This window comes from Cottoperca gobio, chromosome 10, assembly GCF_900634415.1.
Source record: "Cottoperca gobio chromosome 10, fCotGob3.1, whole genome shotgun sequence".
Lineage (NCBI taxonomy): Eukaryota > Metazoa > Chordata > Actinopteri > Perciformes > Bovichtidae > Cottoperca > Cottoperca gobio.
This window is the reverse complement of record NC_041364.1, coordinates 10,180,588-10,196,567: the sequence shown is the minus strand read 5'-3', so window position 1 is coordinate 10,196,567 and position 15,980 is coordinate 10,180,588. Positions and strand designations below refer to the sequence as shown.

At 41.1% G+C, this 15,980-nt stretch overlaps 2 protein-coding genes across 8 annotated transcripts in view; one reads left to right on the top strand and one right to left on the bottom strand.

Annotated features, from left to right (window-relative positions):
- Nucleotides 1-15,980, bottom strand: part of macrod1 (mono-ADP ribosylhydrolase 1) — a 106,023-nt gene that overhangs the window by 52,801 nt on the left and 37,242 nt on the right. The window lies entirely within an intron of this gene.
- flrt1b (fibronectin leucine rich transmembrane protein 1b) overlaps nucleotides 1-15,980 on the top strand; it is a 32,950-nt gene that overhangs the window by 3,025 nt on the left and 13,945 nt on the right. Inside the window, exon 1 of one of the 3 annotated variants that reach the window (XM_029441859.1) lies at nucleotides 1,978-2,154. The exons of 1 other annotated variant lie outside the window; for it this stretch is intronic. The gene's annotated coding sequence lies outside the window, so the exon portion shown is untranslated. Of the gene's footprint in view, nucleotides 1-1,977; nucleotides 2,469-15,980 lie in introns of those variants that run through there. One more of the 3 variants, XM_029441857.1, reaches the window with a different exon arrangement.

Below are 15,980 nucleotides of genomic sequence, written 5' to 3'. Positions count from 1 at the left end.
ATTTTTCAGTTAAAGAAAAAAAGAAAGGTAAACGATCCCCCACTATAACAGTGTGCAATTAGCATCACTGTCAGTTTTTGTATGATAGGGAGAAGTATATATATTATAATATATGATTTAATACAACCAATGCGCATATAATAGCATTGAAGAGATGAATGAATACTTCCCTGATATAGTCCTAACAAAAACTGATTATACACAACAAACACTGGACTGGATTTGCATGGTATTGTTAAGGTGTTATTATGTCCACCATAATAATATATAAATAATAATATAATCAAATATAAAATGGTCTATAAACAGCAAAGTGCAATTTGAGCAGTTTCTAGTGGAGACTGACCAATATGTCTGACAATATTAGCTTATGGCAGATATATTGTATTAGTAAGGGCAGCACCAGATGAGGAAAATATGTGATAATGTTAAATATCGCAATAACGATATTACTTGGAATAAATAAACATTAAATGTACCTTTCTGCTGCTTTCAGTATACGGATAAAATACAACAAATTGCTTGTTGAATAAAAAAAATGTAAAGAAATAAGTTCCAATATTATTATTATTGAACAAATTGGACATAGTACTGAACCCCCCCAAATAAATTACAAGTTACAATTATAAGTACTAATTTCTAGTCTCTTTCAACTCAAAAATCTGTGCAATATCGCAGTCGTTCGCAAAGTGTTTATTGATCAAGTTAACATAAAAAAACATAAAATAAATTATATATTTTGCATAAGTAGTATTGGTGGATATATATATTGTATTTAGAGACAGTGATGCCATTATAGAGAGCAGTGACATGTTTGTAAAACTGTCAAATATCACAGTCACAATTCCCAGAAAAAAATATGCGTTATCTGTTTGTATAAAAGTAAATATCGACCAATATATTAATATTTCCTCTTTTAAATACTGATATCAGTATTTATTTCAAACATTCAGTATAGGCCAAGCTCTAATTGTGTCATTCAGATTGTGAATGTGAGTCTGACTATGTAATTCACTTAAATTGAATCAGACTAATTCTTGGGAAGCTATCTCTGGAAGAGCGCCAGAGGGTGCTGGCAGTGCACCTGTAACGGGGGCCCCAAGGGCCCCGCACGAGCCCTCTGCCGATGCTCTGTGTGCTGATGAGCTGTGCACATAAATCTGCGTACAGATGTGTGTTTGTTTGGAGTAAAGGTGTGTTATGTTGCACCATGTTCTGCCAGTGAAAGCTACATTTAATAGTACAGTGTAGCACATGGCTAAGCTGTGGTAACTATTTAGTGAGAGAACTGCCCAAAGGTAGTAAATGCAAATTAATTGTGAGGTGCGCCTCTTAGGCAAATATAAAATCATTGGTCACAAAGTCTGAATTAAAACACATGAGTCTCAGTTGAACCATTGTCCAGTCATTAGCTGAGAACATACTAACTTCTGATAGCCTACAGCCTCATGCCAGTGCCTGTATGTTTTAATTAAAACGCAAACTGACTCTGACATATAGAGCTTCATTTCTACTTTACTGCCAAGAGTAAGAAACCTCCCTCCTTCCTTTCCTCAAGGACTGAAATGCACAAATGTTCCATCTAAAGGGCCCCCTAACTGGCCTAATGGCAGCCCCAGCTACACTCAGTGTGTAGTGTGCGTGTGCGTGTGTGTACCTTTCAGTCTAATGCTTGGTGAGTTGTCGGTAATTGCTGTGCCGTGGCGACCTGCTGAACTCCTGTAACGGAGCTCAGAGAGCCACTGTAAAGAGTACCCCCCACCACACACACCCACATGCACATCGACACACAACAACACTGCGCGCAGGCTCGGCGCGAGACGAAGAAGAGGAGGAGGAGTGCGTGCGCTGGAGGCGACACCTGTCAAGCAGCTACTAAACACAGATTTTAAAAGACCGAGGTGCCCTGAAGACTTGCGGGATAAATCGAGGTGAAAATAGAGATTAGTCGCACCTATTGTCGCTGTTTTACGCTCAGGAAGAGGCACGGAGCCCTTTGGAGGAGAGAGGAAAAAGGAGTGTGTAGCGGTAACGTTATGACAAGCCGTGTTTGGAGTTGAAGTAGCGAAGTTGGCTTTAGGTTAGAGGGGAGCGGACTGACCGAGAACCGGGAGCAAAAAGACGCTGGAGAGAAAAAACGGGACTTTATCCGAGGTTAGTCTCTCTATCCCGCTCTCCATCTCTCTCTCCCTCTCTCTCTCCCCCTCTCTCTCACGCACACGTACACACAGAGAGAGACTCGCTCCAAACACATTAACCCACAGTAGAGTGAAACAACAGGGTGGGAGATAACTAGTGCACATCGCGGAGCTTCGGTGCGGGCAGACTGAGCGTCCTCCCCCGGCTGTAGAGGCTGCTGACTGGGACTTAACGGACCCGCGTAAATATCTATTGAATTGAGAGGATGATTTGAAAAGGATGCCTTGAGGGAAAGAGAGCGGCAGAGAGACAGAACATGGATAACAAAGGTATGATCTGTGTCGGGTTGATGACTGTGCATTTGTAGGAGGAAGGGTGAACGGTTCATGCAGGTTAGGATGTCAGGCTTTTTTTTCTTCTTCTATTGGTGGTGATGCTACAGGCTCTTTACGCTTGTTGAAAAACGTGTGCTTGTTTATATGGATGTGCCTTCATTTGTGCAGCTACCTGCTGGACCAAAATAAATAAAATAGTCAAGAGATTTAAACAGCAGGGCTTCAGAGAGTTACAGGCAGGGAGGGAGATTAAAGTGAGAGATTATACTTTGTAAAGAGATAGAATTCCCACTTGCATGTTTTCTCTCATCTCTGCCACCGCTCGTTCCTGCTCTCTCATGTGAGCAACGATGTTTTCATATGTATACAGTATAATTGCTTGTGGTCTTCTTTTGTACGTGTGTCAGGGTTGCAAATACTGTCTCTGATGGCCCTTCTGACATGACAATATCTGCCTGCGTCGTTTGATGCTCATGCAACTCATTTCAGCAGAACTGCCCAAAAATATTTTGCTGGATGTAAACATAAACATAATGTACTTCTGCACACACACACACACACACACACACACACACACACACACACACACACACACACACACACACACACACACACACACCACACACACGAATATACAAGCACAGGATTAGCAGTCATACGGGGCCATATTGAGACAGCAGATTAGAATGAGATTCTCGGGGCCAAAGCGGTACAGAACATGGGATTAAAGAAGAAAGGCAGAGATGGATGGATGGAGTGATGAACAAGAGAAAGAGGCTAAGAGACCAAAAGGGGGGCAAGAGAGAAAAAGAGAGAGAACATGAGATTAAAGTGTAATGTCCTAGAGAGGGAGAGAGAAAGAGAGAATCCAGGGCAAGTCATGCATTTAGAGAGAACTGCACATTGGCAGAATGTGGAGAGAATAAAGAAGAGGAGAAGGCAGCAGACTATCGCCTCCCTTTTGATCTCCTCTTATTCACCCATCCGAGAGCACGAGAGGAGCACTGCTTATATAACACTCCATTTGAAACACAATAAACCAAGAAGGGGTTGGGAAGAAAACACAATCGGCATTTTACAGATCGTTAAATTGCCAAACAAAATTAAAAAAATAAAACCAGACATCAGTAGCATCTCTGAGCCTGAATTGCAGGATTTTTTAATTTCCTGAAATCTGTAACAGGCATCATTCATCCTAACAAGAGGCCCTGCTTTCGCCTCAGAGGTAAACTTGGCTGTTTAAAATCCTCATCAGCACCTGTGTGAAGCTCAGCTGACTGAGCTTCTCTTAAGTCTTCACAGCACATAAGATGTTAAAAGATATGTTAGTAGTGCCCATGCATTTAGCACAGCAGGTCTCGGCTGTTAACACACTTGTAGACCCTCAGTGTGTGGTTCTTAATTGAAATCAAGAAGAATCATTTTTGTAAAATGTATCTCGTGTTTTAAGCAGTTTTTAGTCTTCTTGTATTAGTATTGCTGACGAAGCTGTGCAATCGGGTTGCTGATGCCAATATGAGTACAATATCAGAATAATAAAAGGTGTCTTCAAGTGGAAACTCCTTGTGTGGTGTTGCTTTGGCTCTCTTCTGAATCTTAAATCTGCACCGTGCAATAAGATAAAAACACAACACATATATCAAAATTGATAAGGTGAATATGTTTGCTAACAGTCATCTATTACTACACACAGCAGCAACATTAGCACTTATTTGGTTTCTGGTAGCTTGGTGAATGTGAGTCCTATATGTACTTTCCTTTTAGCTCTGTTTTGGTCTTCACCAAGGGAACTATGCGGCTCTTTTGATGCTAAGAACTCCACTATGTTCACTAGTTAGTCACTAACTCTGTCTGCCTGCTGTTTGGTGCTGAGCAGGTAGCGTGCACTGGGTTTATCAGAGCTTTTCTGTTCCTAAAACCAAAACAATGAGCTAAAAGATGCTAAAACGCTTCGTAGAGCTGAGGGGAAATAAAGAATCATGTGATAAGCTGTCGGTTTGTACTTTTACATTACATGAGTATTTTTATTTTCATTGCTAATATGAAAATATGGATTTGTGTAGCTTAATATATCTAGAACTTGATGAGAGACTGAAAACTTCCCTTCTTTCTTTCTGAACTGTACATACAGGCAATTTGTTCCATATTGTAAAACACCAGTAGCATCACACTATGGGTTAAAATTACAAATGTTTCCCTGGTGGCGGTTTGTTCAGTTTACCAGCGAGTGATTGCATGTAGTGGTGAGCAGTGTTCAAGGCACTGGGTCAGTGCCCTGTGGCAGAACAGCAGGTGTCCAGAGGAAGAGATGTCTCTCTGTGTTTCATGTATCTAAGCAGCATGTCTGCTGTCCTGAAGCAATTTGACCTTCTTATCTAATATGCCTACCTGAAGGATTTCTGATTCTGTTCATCTATAAATTAATTATTTGACATCATCTTCATAATCTGGTACTGTAGCTGACATCTATAAAAAATTAGGGGATTGATGATTTACATCCATTTCAAAGACTGTCCCTAGCTTTGTTTGCATGCCTACAGTCATGACATTCAGCATTAATGTTTCACTGCAAAATGTAAATAATTCAGCAGTATGAAACCACGACCGTTACTAAGCATATCAATGCTGGTCGACTTTGGCATGCTGTTAACATTTCCTTTTATTAATGATTCAATATTGGAATTGGTACCCATCCAAATCAATATACGATAGTAACAAATGGAAGAGGTCCATGCTGCCCTCGACTTGCTTGTGTTTTGTAATAAAAGAAATAATTAAAAACATATCCTGAATGGTTAAATGCACTGATCAGTCAGATTAATTAAACCAGAACAGACTCTGCTTTATTGTTTAGCGAAATAGGAAATTGTCTTGTCATCTTCATAGTCATGGCATACATCAAAAAAACAAATGGATAACATGCAGTATACAGAGCCCAATAAGGAACTAAATATATACAGGATATATAAGTTTATGTGAAGGTCGTGAAGGAAAAAATCTGGTGCCTGCAAAAGTGCCTGCTATTTTTATATATCTGGGTCTGAAAATATACCTGCGCGTTAATGTTTCCAGGCATCCCACCCTAAGCCTGTGTGGGAAACACCGCACTTGTAGCCAGATTTAGAGTTCATCCCGCCCCCAAAACAATGATTTCATAACTGTGTCCTGAAGAGCTTTACAGAGATTCCCGGGTGATTTACTGAGGATTACGGCACATTTTCTCACCCATAACAAACACCAGATAGTATGTAGTCAGTCAACAACCAATCTGAACTTGTTCTTTACATTTCAATTTAGAATCATTTTAAGATTCACAGTTTCTGGCAGAAACAACATTTTTGTAGATAACACACCAGATTATAAGAAAAGCCTTTCCTTGATGAGGCACATACTATGAGTTCATAATATGTCATGGATTTGATCCTTTCTCATTACTCTGATCGTATCTGTTTCTCTGTACTGTACACTATATCCTATATAATAGAAATTAATAATGTAAGGACGACACAATCCTATCTGCAAAAGGGCAACAGGCAGCTTCACTAAATGGCATAGGCGCAATTCACACCTAGAGTTAATATACGATCTGTATCTAGATAATGACATTCAATATATGGGCCTTTACATTCACACCTGGTGGTGATAAGCATTCTCGTGCTGGCATTGTGATCAGATCTCAATATGCAAATGAGCTAGGCGGGGCAGACATGGCACGTCCCGGGTTAAGGAAAGCAATGCTGCTTTCAGACGTCATTCATTTTAAATGAGGGAAGACTTGCTAACTTCTGCTACTACTTGTAGCTTTTGTCTGTCTTGCTCAAGCTAGTGATGCAATCTTTCAACTTGCTGAGTGATTCTTTTTTCCTTAAAGCAGCTATTATCAATATTTGTGTAACAATGTGACGAATGACAACGTAAAAAGAATGTGAAAGGGTGATGATGGTAGTGATGAATTTAACGAGCATCCTCGTCTCTCTCCTCTTGGCTTTACAGAGCTTTATAGAGAGTTTCAGCTCATTGTTCAGCGACTTTACAATTCACATTCATTTGCGTCTGTAGCAGGCACCTGTTTTAAGAGAAAAAGCTCTAAAAACCAACTGTGCGCTACCTGCTCAGCACCAAACTGCAGACAGATGATTAGCTGGTGAACATAGTGGAGCATTTAGCAACTAAAGAGCCAGACATTACCCTAGGGGTTGGTAGACACCAAAAACAGAGTGAAAATGAGAGTGAATCTGAGACTGACTGGTGGCCAGACACACGACTCCAAAGAAATGCTAATGTTGCATGTATTTACTTCTTGCTTTAATATACTATTCTATCCTATCCGAATAGGATATCCAGATACATATGGTATGTTCATTCCTGGTGTATTTAGGGTATCAGAGTCCATGACGGCTCAGAAAGAAGAGCGAACAGTTAGTTGAAATGTATTATTCATTATATATACAATAGCTTACTAACACATAAACAAAAATATAAGATCAATTAACATGGAGAATTTGTTTTAAGAGAAACGCTTGTCCTCTTTGATTGAAGCAAAAACAATGTGTAGAGTTCAAGATAAAGAGACCAACAACACTTGTATTAAATTGATTTAATGTAGTTCTAGTTATTGACTTAGTTTACGCCTTATGCAATCTATTATAGAAGGCAGTATGGCTCTGAAACAAACTATGCTTTTATATAATTGAGGTTACGCTATGTTATGGCTGAGAAAAGAAAATACAATCCCCAGAAAATAAAAATAAAAATATATCCCATAGCAGATACGGACATTACGTGTGATGCATTACACAAGGGAAGGTTTTAAGAATTTTGGAGGCTTTCTGAGACACACACACACACACACACACACACACACACACACACACACACACACACACACACACACACACACACACACACACACACACAAAGGAATATTGTGGGAGGTCAGAGAGAGTTGAAGTTACAGAGATGAGCTTTTGTTTGAGCAGCAGGGATGACTTCAGAGCACTGTTGAATTATCTAGCTTCAAACCAGTTGCAGACGCCTCCAGAAATACTGGCACCTTTGATTAAATAGTGCAAGTTAAAATGAGTTGAATCACAAAAAAACCAGAAATGAACTATGTTTAATTCCATTAAAATTGAGATTATTGCCACTTTTGACTGTTTAGCGTCTCTATAAGGACAACAGACACAGTTAGCACCAGCAGCTCACACACAACTGAACTGCGGTCATTAAGCTTTTATGCTGCAGGTTAATGAAAGATCATCACAAATTAGCAGTCGTATCACCGACAGCTGACTTCTGACAAACTGTGGCCGTTACTGTGAAGAACAAATAGATGTCGAAAGAAAAACTTTGTAGAGAGAATAAAGTCAGTGATAAAATGAAAGCAAAGACCAAAGATGTGATCACCTCTATGATGAGTTCACTTGATGCAAAGAGTGATTTCTTTTTGATCCTTTTAAAGATCAAAGACTGAGACAGCTAATGGAGAGGGACATGCATGAAAGTATAAATGAATAAATGATGCACCTATGGCCATGGGGTTACTGATTCTTTTGGGAATAAAAAGCCATTCATCGTCTTATTTCTAAACATGGATTTGTTTTATGTTGTGTTACATTTGTCTGTTTTTTTATTTCAGCATAATTGTGTTGTAACTACTCAGAAGATGAAAAAATACAGAGACATGAAATATTTCATGTTTCCCTCAACATTAAGAATTCAGCACCAGAACCAGAGTAATAGGAAACAAACGGCCAACACTGCAGGCCATCTCTCACATTAGCCCAAAATGCAGAACATAAAGGGCATCGATGTGCCACAAGCTCCAGATTGTCTACATTTACCGTTTTGTATCAGTTGCACCACAGTCCACATCTGTTGCAGCAGTCTGAGTGTGTTGCCTGCAGCAGACATTAGTGTTGCAATGACATGCGGCGCATGTAATTAATTTGGAACTTGTGTTTTTTAAAAAAGCTCAATTTTAGATTTGAGGATTTGCACCAACTGTGTGCCTTTTCAGGGAATAGTCTCCTGAATTACCCCACTGCTTAATGACAAACAATGGGTGTTCAACTGTAATGTGTCTGTGTCTGATTAAAAGCTAATATGTAGTATATAGTCTAATTCCTACATTTTACTGTCCATGTTTGTTGGTATATGTTGCAAAGCTCTCTCTTTGTTTTGCACTTTAGTTGACTGGATATTTCAGGACTTTTCTGGGATCAGCTGTCTTCTTGTAGTTGCCTGTGCTTCTTGCTGATTGCATGTTCAAATGTCTTCACAACCAGTTAACCACTATGGCAAGAAAACTGAAAACAACATATATTTTGTAGACCCAAACCCACTTTAGACCAAATACCTCAGCAATTAAGTATAATAACACAACTGTTCTCCATATAGGAGGCAACCTGCCAGAGATCTGAAACCTCTACATTTGGACCAAAACAAGTGTGTACTGTAAGTGGAACCAAATGCCAAATTATCTTCAATTTACCATGGCAACAAAGAATGAAAAGCACTTCCACGCTATCCGAAATGATGGAGAAGGAAATAAACATGTACACAAACCAATTAGCGAGTTCTGTTTAGTTCTGCTATACTGGCTGCAAAGATGTCAAGATGGTGCTCCATTGTGAGGGGGACTGGCAAGAATATGTGTTTGACTTGATGTATTGAATTCCAATAGATCTCTCAGGTTTGCAGGGATCGGGCTTGACGCTGTGCTTGAATAAGCTTTGATAATTACCCTATAGCCTTTGCTGGAGTGTGCTCATTGTCTCTTTATAATGAGGAACAAAGGTAAACAGCGCCAAAAACTGAACGACTGACGGATTGACTGACTGGCAGGAGATGCATCGGTTTTAGTTCACTCAATTAAACCAGCAACACCTTTCACATGGAAGTTTTGCTTTCTTTTCAAAAAGTTTAGCTCATGTGGAGTCTTTATGTCTTCCGGAGATAATAATGAAATGGAGAGTGACAGGAAATAATAGAGAGAGCGATATGAGGAGTTGGTGCGTGAGAGGCAACAAAGCCTGTCAGCTGGATTCAAACCTTCAGTACCTGTGCCTTAGCGTGCCAACAGGAGGCCACACGTGCTTCACATCTTATTGGATTTAAAATGACTTGTTTCGTCTGTCACCACGAGCACACACAAAGGACTCCAGGGATTCCGCTCCAAATGCTTAGGTGCCAAGTTCAACCTAGCGAGAGTTATTGTGACCTATCTAAGAGTGCCTTCTGGTGGACTCGTTTGTGTGTGTGTGTGTGTGAGAGAGGGTGTCCGGCCTGTAAATTGCCTGTCGGAATATACTTCCTGTGCATATCTCATTCTGAGCAAGACACAGAGTGAGAGAAAGAGATGGGGAGAGAGTGTAAATGCTTTGAGTCGGAAAAACCCTCAATCATATTTAATGGGATTATTTATCCACATACTGTCATGAGACGATGTGTATGCATGCTGGGCTGGTGTGGAAATGTGTGTTTTGCTGAAAGATGGGGTATATCATAGCATCTCCTGGCACATAATATTGCAGGCAGATGGGTGTGTAGTCTTTTTTTGTGCAGATATATTGAATGTATTCCTGCTGTTCTGATCGAGAGCAGTGTTAGCCCGATATTAAAGCTGTTTATGTTTCACTCAGACATTAGCCAGGTCACGTGGTCCACTGCTGATGTGATGGAGGATACTTTTTAACGCAGAGTATGTTTTTATGAATATAATTTCTTCATCGTTGACGGTTAAGCAGAGAAATCGTTCCAGAATGGTGTGGGAGGATTTTACTCACAGCTTCAGGGGTGTCAGTCTGTAAAACCTGCCTCACCCTGCCTTGAGGAGCTGCCAACCCACCTAAAAGCTTTCATCTGTGAGGGTTCCACTGGCTTTTCAGTGTCCCCTGGTCTAATTACCGCTGCTGAAGGCTTTTCAGTCCTGCCAAGATTAACATACTGGGAGAAACAGTGAATCATTTTCAATCTGAGCTTATATTTGCCATTAAAACGGTCAAATTTTAATTGAAAGATGGGGTTTTTTTGGTCAGTCGGAAAATATGAATACTCGTCATTAAACCTGCATATTTGTCAAACCGCTATTGTAGGTGAAGCAAGTGGGTGAACTCGAGCTCGAGTGAATATATTGTCAGCACCCAAGGCCCTCAGAAAGCCCCCAGAGAGATAATACAGTTTATTTACGGCTTACGCATAAAAATCTCTGCGCTGTCTCTGTAGCCCACAGTGTGAGGTCTGACTGTTTTAATTATTAGCTGCTGTGTTTAAAACGAAGCCGCCAGCATTTTCCTTATTCGCACCATATTTATGCAAAACACCTTCGCTCTGGGTGACGTGTGTGTGTTTCTGGGTGTGTGTCCATTCATGTCTCCCTCTTCCACCCTCACTGCTGTCCTCCCTTTTCACCTCCTCTCAACTCTTTAGTTCGTCCGTCCGTCTCGATCCCTCCTCCTCCGCTCTCTTTTCCTCTCTCCAGCAGCGCTCTCTCTCAAAGTCTCGTTTGCTCCCTCCTCTGCTGTTCATTCCCTCTTTGGAAACCGGCTTCCTTCAGGGCAAAAACTCTACAGCTCACTTTGTCTCCCTGTCCGCCTCCATCTATGTTCCCGTCCTTCCATCTTTCTTCTTTATCCTCCCTCTTTCACTCCTTTTTCATCTTCTCTCTCCCTCTGACAATAGGTTTCAGGACCCATCTATTGAAAATTCCCATTAGCACTGCTTGCCTCTCAGTGGCTTGTGCTCATCTTATCACTGTTAAGAGTTTTGTATTGGCGTTACTGTTAAGAAGAGGTAGAGGAGGAGATGTGGAGGGAAAGAAAGAAAACAAAGCAAGGAACATTACCACCGCACACAGATACGGACAGATAGAGGTGATTTAATAAAAATCTTTGATTCCCTACAATACACCAGAACTGAACGTACACGTAGAAAGTAGGGCTGTGAATATAAATGAGACTCACAGTGATAGAAACATTTCCTTGATAAGAACATTTGAAACTTAGATATACAGTCGATAAGTTACATTGCTTGACAACGTACTATTAACCTAATACCAACACACAAGCCATTTTGTCGCATGAAAAGTAATTCATGAAAGTCGGAGCGACACCAACAGTCACAACAACTTTGAATGTAAGGAGCTTAATAATGTAGATAAACTGGTTAACAACTAGGCTTATGTCACAAAACACAAGTTCACTGTTCTACACCAACTTCTTCGATGATCGATTTATCTAGAAAATAATCGGCAGATTAATCGGAAGATCGAGCCTTATTGTATTATTTATTTATTTAAATTGATTTTTTAGTTTGAAGCTCACAAAGTTCTTCATCATTGTTCAGGTTCTGAGTATTTTCTTAAGCCAAACAGAAATACTGACTTAATTTATATTGTGATAAATATTGACATCAACTAACATAAATAATAATACCATACATTTATTTGTATTATATTTAATTTAATTGGGAAAGTAAAAAAAGAGAATCTGAAATGGACAAAGAAGAAGAAGAAGAAGAAAAAGGAACATAGACTCCCAGGAAAAAAGAAAGAAAAAGAAGAAGCGCCATAGAGGAAGAGATGCAGAAAATATAAAAAATGAAAAAAGAAGAATAGCGAAAAGGAAGAGAAGGTGCCGAAGGATGATGATCAAAAAAACTTGTGGAAAGCCTTCTAAATAATCTACAGATGCCACTTAACACCTTCCAGCAGCCAGAAGTAGTCGGCCTGTATAAGCAAATTCAGAGATAATTGACCTCAACACTATTTTGAGTGAGAGGAGAGAGATGGAGGGGAAGAAGAGACTGTGCCATCGTGTGAACTGCCATAGAAAGTAAGTGGGAGGTTGTGTTGTCACAGTGGATAATGGTGTTGCTATCATTATCACTGGCTAGAAGAACAAAGAACAGAGCCGGTGTGTGTGTTGGAGAAGGAGAAGGAGAGAAAAGTCAGTCACGGGTCAAAAGAGCAACAAAATGTGTGTGTGTGCATGTAAGAGAGGGTGTTTATTTCTGCAAGTGTGGAAAAGATGTGGAAAACTTTGCATGTGTGTGTGAGAGAGGTTTCCATTTTAAAGGGGAGCAGCTGCTGATGGAGGCTGGTGCACAAACCACCCAGGCACAGATCTGCCTCATGGAGCTGATAATGCCAAAATGTTAAACACGTTTTGACATTTATCAGGAATGCAACTTTCTTCCCCTCTCCATGTGTGCAACAACACAATAGCTGGATTTGTTAGAGCACTGCCTCAAATTCCTGAAGTCATACTTTAAGGAATTGCTTAGCTTTAAACGGCAAAACAACATTACACTGTGGATTATATTTTACTACTACAGTAAAACCTCAAAAACACGTTTTGTCACATCAAATGTTTCAGATAAGGGATAAAAGTGATAAGAATATTATTACATCACTGCCACTTATAAGCTACTGTACCGCTGTGATAAAAAGTGTACTTACATTTGTTCTGTTCTGAGTGACTGAGGCAGTCAGGGGCGGATTAATGCTCAATTTACTAGAGGGCTGTAGTAAGGCTTGTTGTGCATGTATTTTTTTTTGGGTAAAATTATTTTCTGCTCCAAATCTGGATGATGCACTAAGTAGTTCCAATTTAGGCGGCGTGAGTGTCCACGTTTCATCCAATCAGATTATCGAGGTCAGCCATTGTGGACTTCCAATACTGCAGAGGAAGCGTTTGCTGAGCTGGGAGCAGGAGCAGGAGCAGGTTAGAAATGATCACAATGTCAACAAGCCTCATTCCTCCGTGTCGCAGACCTTTACAATACATTAATTTTGCTTCTGTCTAACATGACTGAGAAAGTGCATTCAGCCTCCAAAAGGAACAAGAGCTCGATGTCATCAAAGAATGTATGAGCTACATTGCTGTCGAAGATTATTAAAAATAACTAAATTAGTTTTTTCAGTACAATGATCATAGACACTCGTTTATTTTGAGTCATAGCCACAAACACCATCCTGCTGCTGCAAATACTCACTAATGCAACACATGTCTATTAATTAAGTATTAAAATAGTCCCCCACAAATGCACTATTTACTCCTGTTAGAGTGACGTTAGCTAAAGATTACAGCTGTTTTAGGAAATAACTGAGCTTTTTTATTTTTACTATATTAACTTTATATTTTTGATTAGTTTTTAAAGACTTATGTCTTCAGTAGGAACAAAGGGGCGTGTGCCTGAGAGCCACAGACAGGTTAGAAAGGTCAGAAAGTAACACATTGTTGGTTTTGGACTTTTCTTTGGAATTTGTTGAGAAAAATAAAGAAAGCCACCGGCCTTGTCCTTTTAATCATTTGCCCACTGTAACTAATTGATGAGTAGTCCGAGTAGAAATGTGCGCAAAAATTAAGCCAACACACTCCGGGGGTGTGTTACAGCCGAGTGCCTCCCTTCAGATCTTTGCTGATTATCCCCGTCTGTCGCTTCCCTCATCTCTCTCCTTCTCTGCCCCTCCCTCTCATGCTAAATGGAAGCTGTGTGTTGCTGTGTTAGAAAGCTAGTCACATCCCTCTCACTCTTCTTTTTAGCCCCTCGTCGAGTCTCTCTCTCTCTTTTTTTTTCATTTCCCACCTCTACCTTTCTCTCTGTCTATCCTTGACACTCTCTCTGTCTTTTTTTCCTCTCCCGCTCTGCTCCCTCCAGCCTTCGCTCTGTCCACGCTGACACCCTCAACTGAGTCTGCCGAAGTTACGGCCTTCAGAGCCTGACAAGAATTCAGTGCCTGCGTCCGTTTGTGTGCAAGTGTGTGTGTGTATCTGTGTTTTCAAGCTCAGGTGAAATATGAGCTGTTAAATATGAATGCAGGGTTAAGTTTCGATGCCGTGTAGTCACGTCGCTCATGCGTGGAGGAGTAGTAAAAGAAGTCCATGCACATACACACACACATATGGCGATTAGTGTGTATGACAAGTAACTGCAGAGCTTCGGTGGTATTATTCTGCATCACATTTGCTATCCATTTGTCTGTGATACTCGCCACACACAGTCACTCACACACACACACACACACACACACACACACACACACACACACACAGTCACTCACACACAGTCACTCACACACACACACACACACACACACACACACACACACACACACACACACACACACACACACACACACACACACACACAAACACACAGAGGCCCTGGATTCAGGCTTCACTGACTTTAAACCTTGCTCAGGCTGACAGTAATTTCTGCTTCCAAATTACATTCCAATGGCTTCATAAATCTGCTGCCTCCTCCTCCGCCTCTTTCGCTGCCCCCCCCCCCCCTCCCCGTCTTCCTGCCTCTGCTTCTGTATCTCCCCCTCTTATTCCTCACTTCATTTTTCCTGTATAGACCTCCACCCTCCTTCGTCCCTCTCTGCCTCTATTTCACATTCTCCCTTCCTCTCCTTCGCCCCTATCACTTGTTTTCTCGTTTCCCCCACACAGCTTCTCTCTGACGCTCGCTCAGTAAATGAGAAACAGGGAGGCAGAGATGGGGAGGTTACGTGTGCGGGGTAGTTAAACAGTCACACACACACACACACACACACACACATAAATCCATACAGATACATACGCACACACACACACTCACAGATGTGCTCACAAACATAAAGAAATGTGTAAATACACACATACATGAGCACACATCCACAGCCAAACATCATAAACAGCACATTACACTTTGATTGAAACACAAGCATGTGTGCTGCCATATATTTGCTGTGCCTCTAAATTTACTTGCGGAGCGTATGTGTACACACACACACACACACACACACACACACACACACGTTTGCATGCTTGCACGCGTGCACACACACGGCCGTTTTAATGAGAGTGTTCATTTTACAGATAGTGCCTCTAGGTGAAATAATTGCCAATGTTGGGCCCTGATGGCTGGTCCAAGTGTTCTCAGGCCAGTTGCCTTTATGGGCCATGGCGGGCCGTGAACACACCCCTCATCTCCCTCTCTGCCTCTTTAACTGCTGCTCTGCTGCAGCCGGCACACACACGCGATGAAGACATGGGCCTAATATGCATAAGCACACAATGTAGACACCAACTTACGCATTAACACTAAACACACACATACACACACGCCGAGGCAGAGGCCAGCAGAGAACAATAGGGCCGTCTGACAATGGGGCTCAGAGGAATTCTCTTCTCCATATTAATATTCAGCGGAGTGGATATAGAGAGAGTGTGTGTCAGCAGGGACGCATGCTCATCAACCTCGCTAACACTGGGGTTAGGCAGCCACATGATTACAAAGTACTCAGACTTTGGTCCCCAGCCCCATAACTATTAATCCCTAGCTCCTACTCCCTCACTTCCTATCTCCTTGCTCCCTACAGTGCACATAGCGAGACCGCTGCCAAGTATCACAGCTGTCACCTTTCTTTGCTTTCCATTTTCCAAATTATTCTGAACAGCCTGATGGAGCAAAGGGTGGATGAAAATGAAGATTTGATGTTGTCAATTTCCTGCTGCC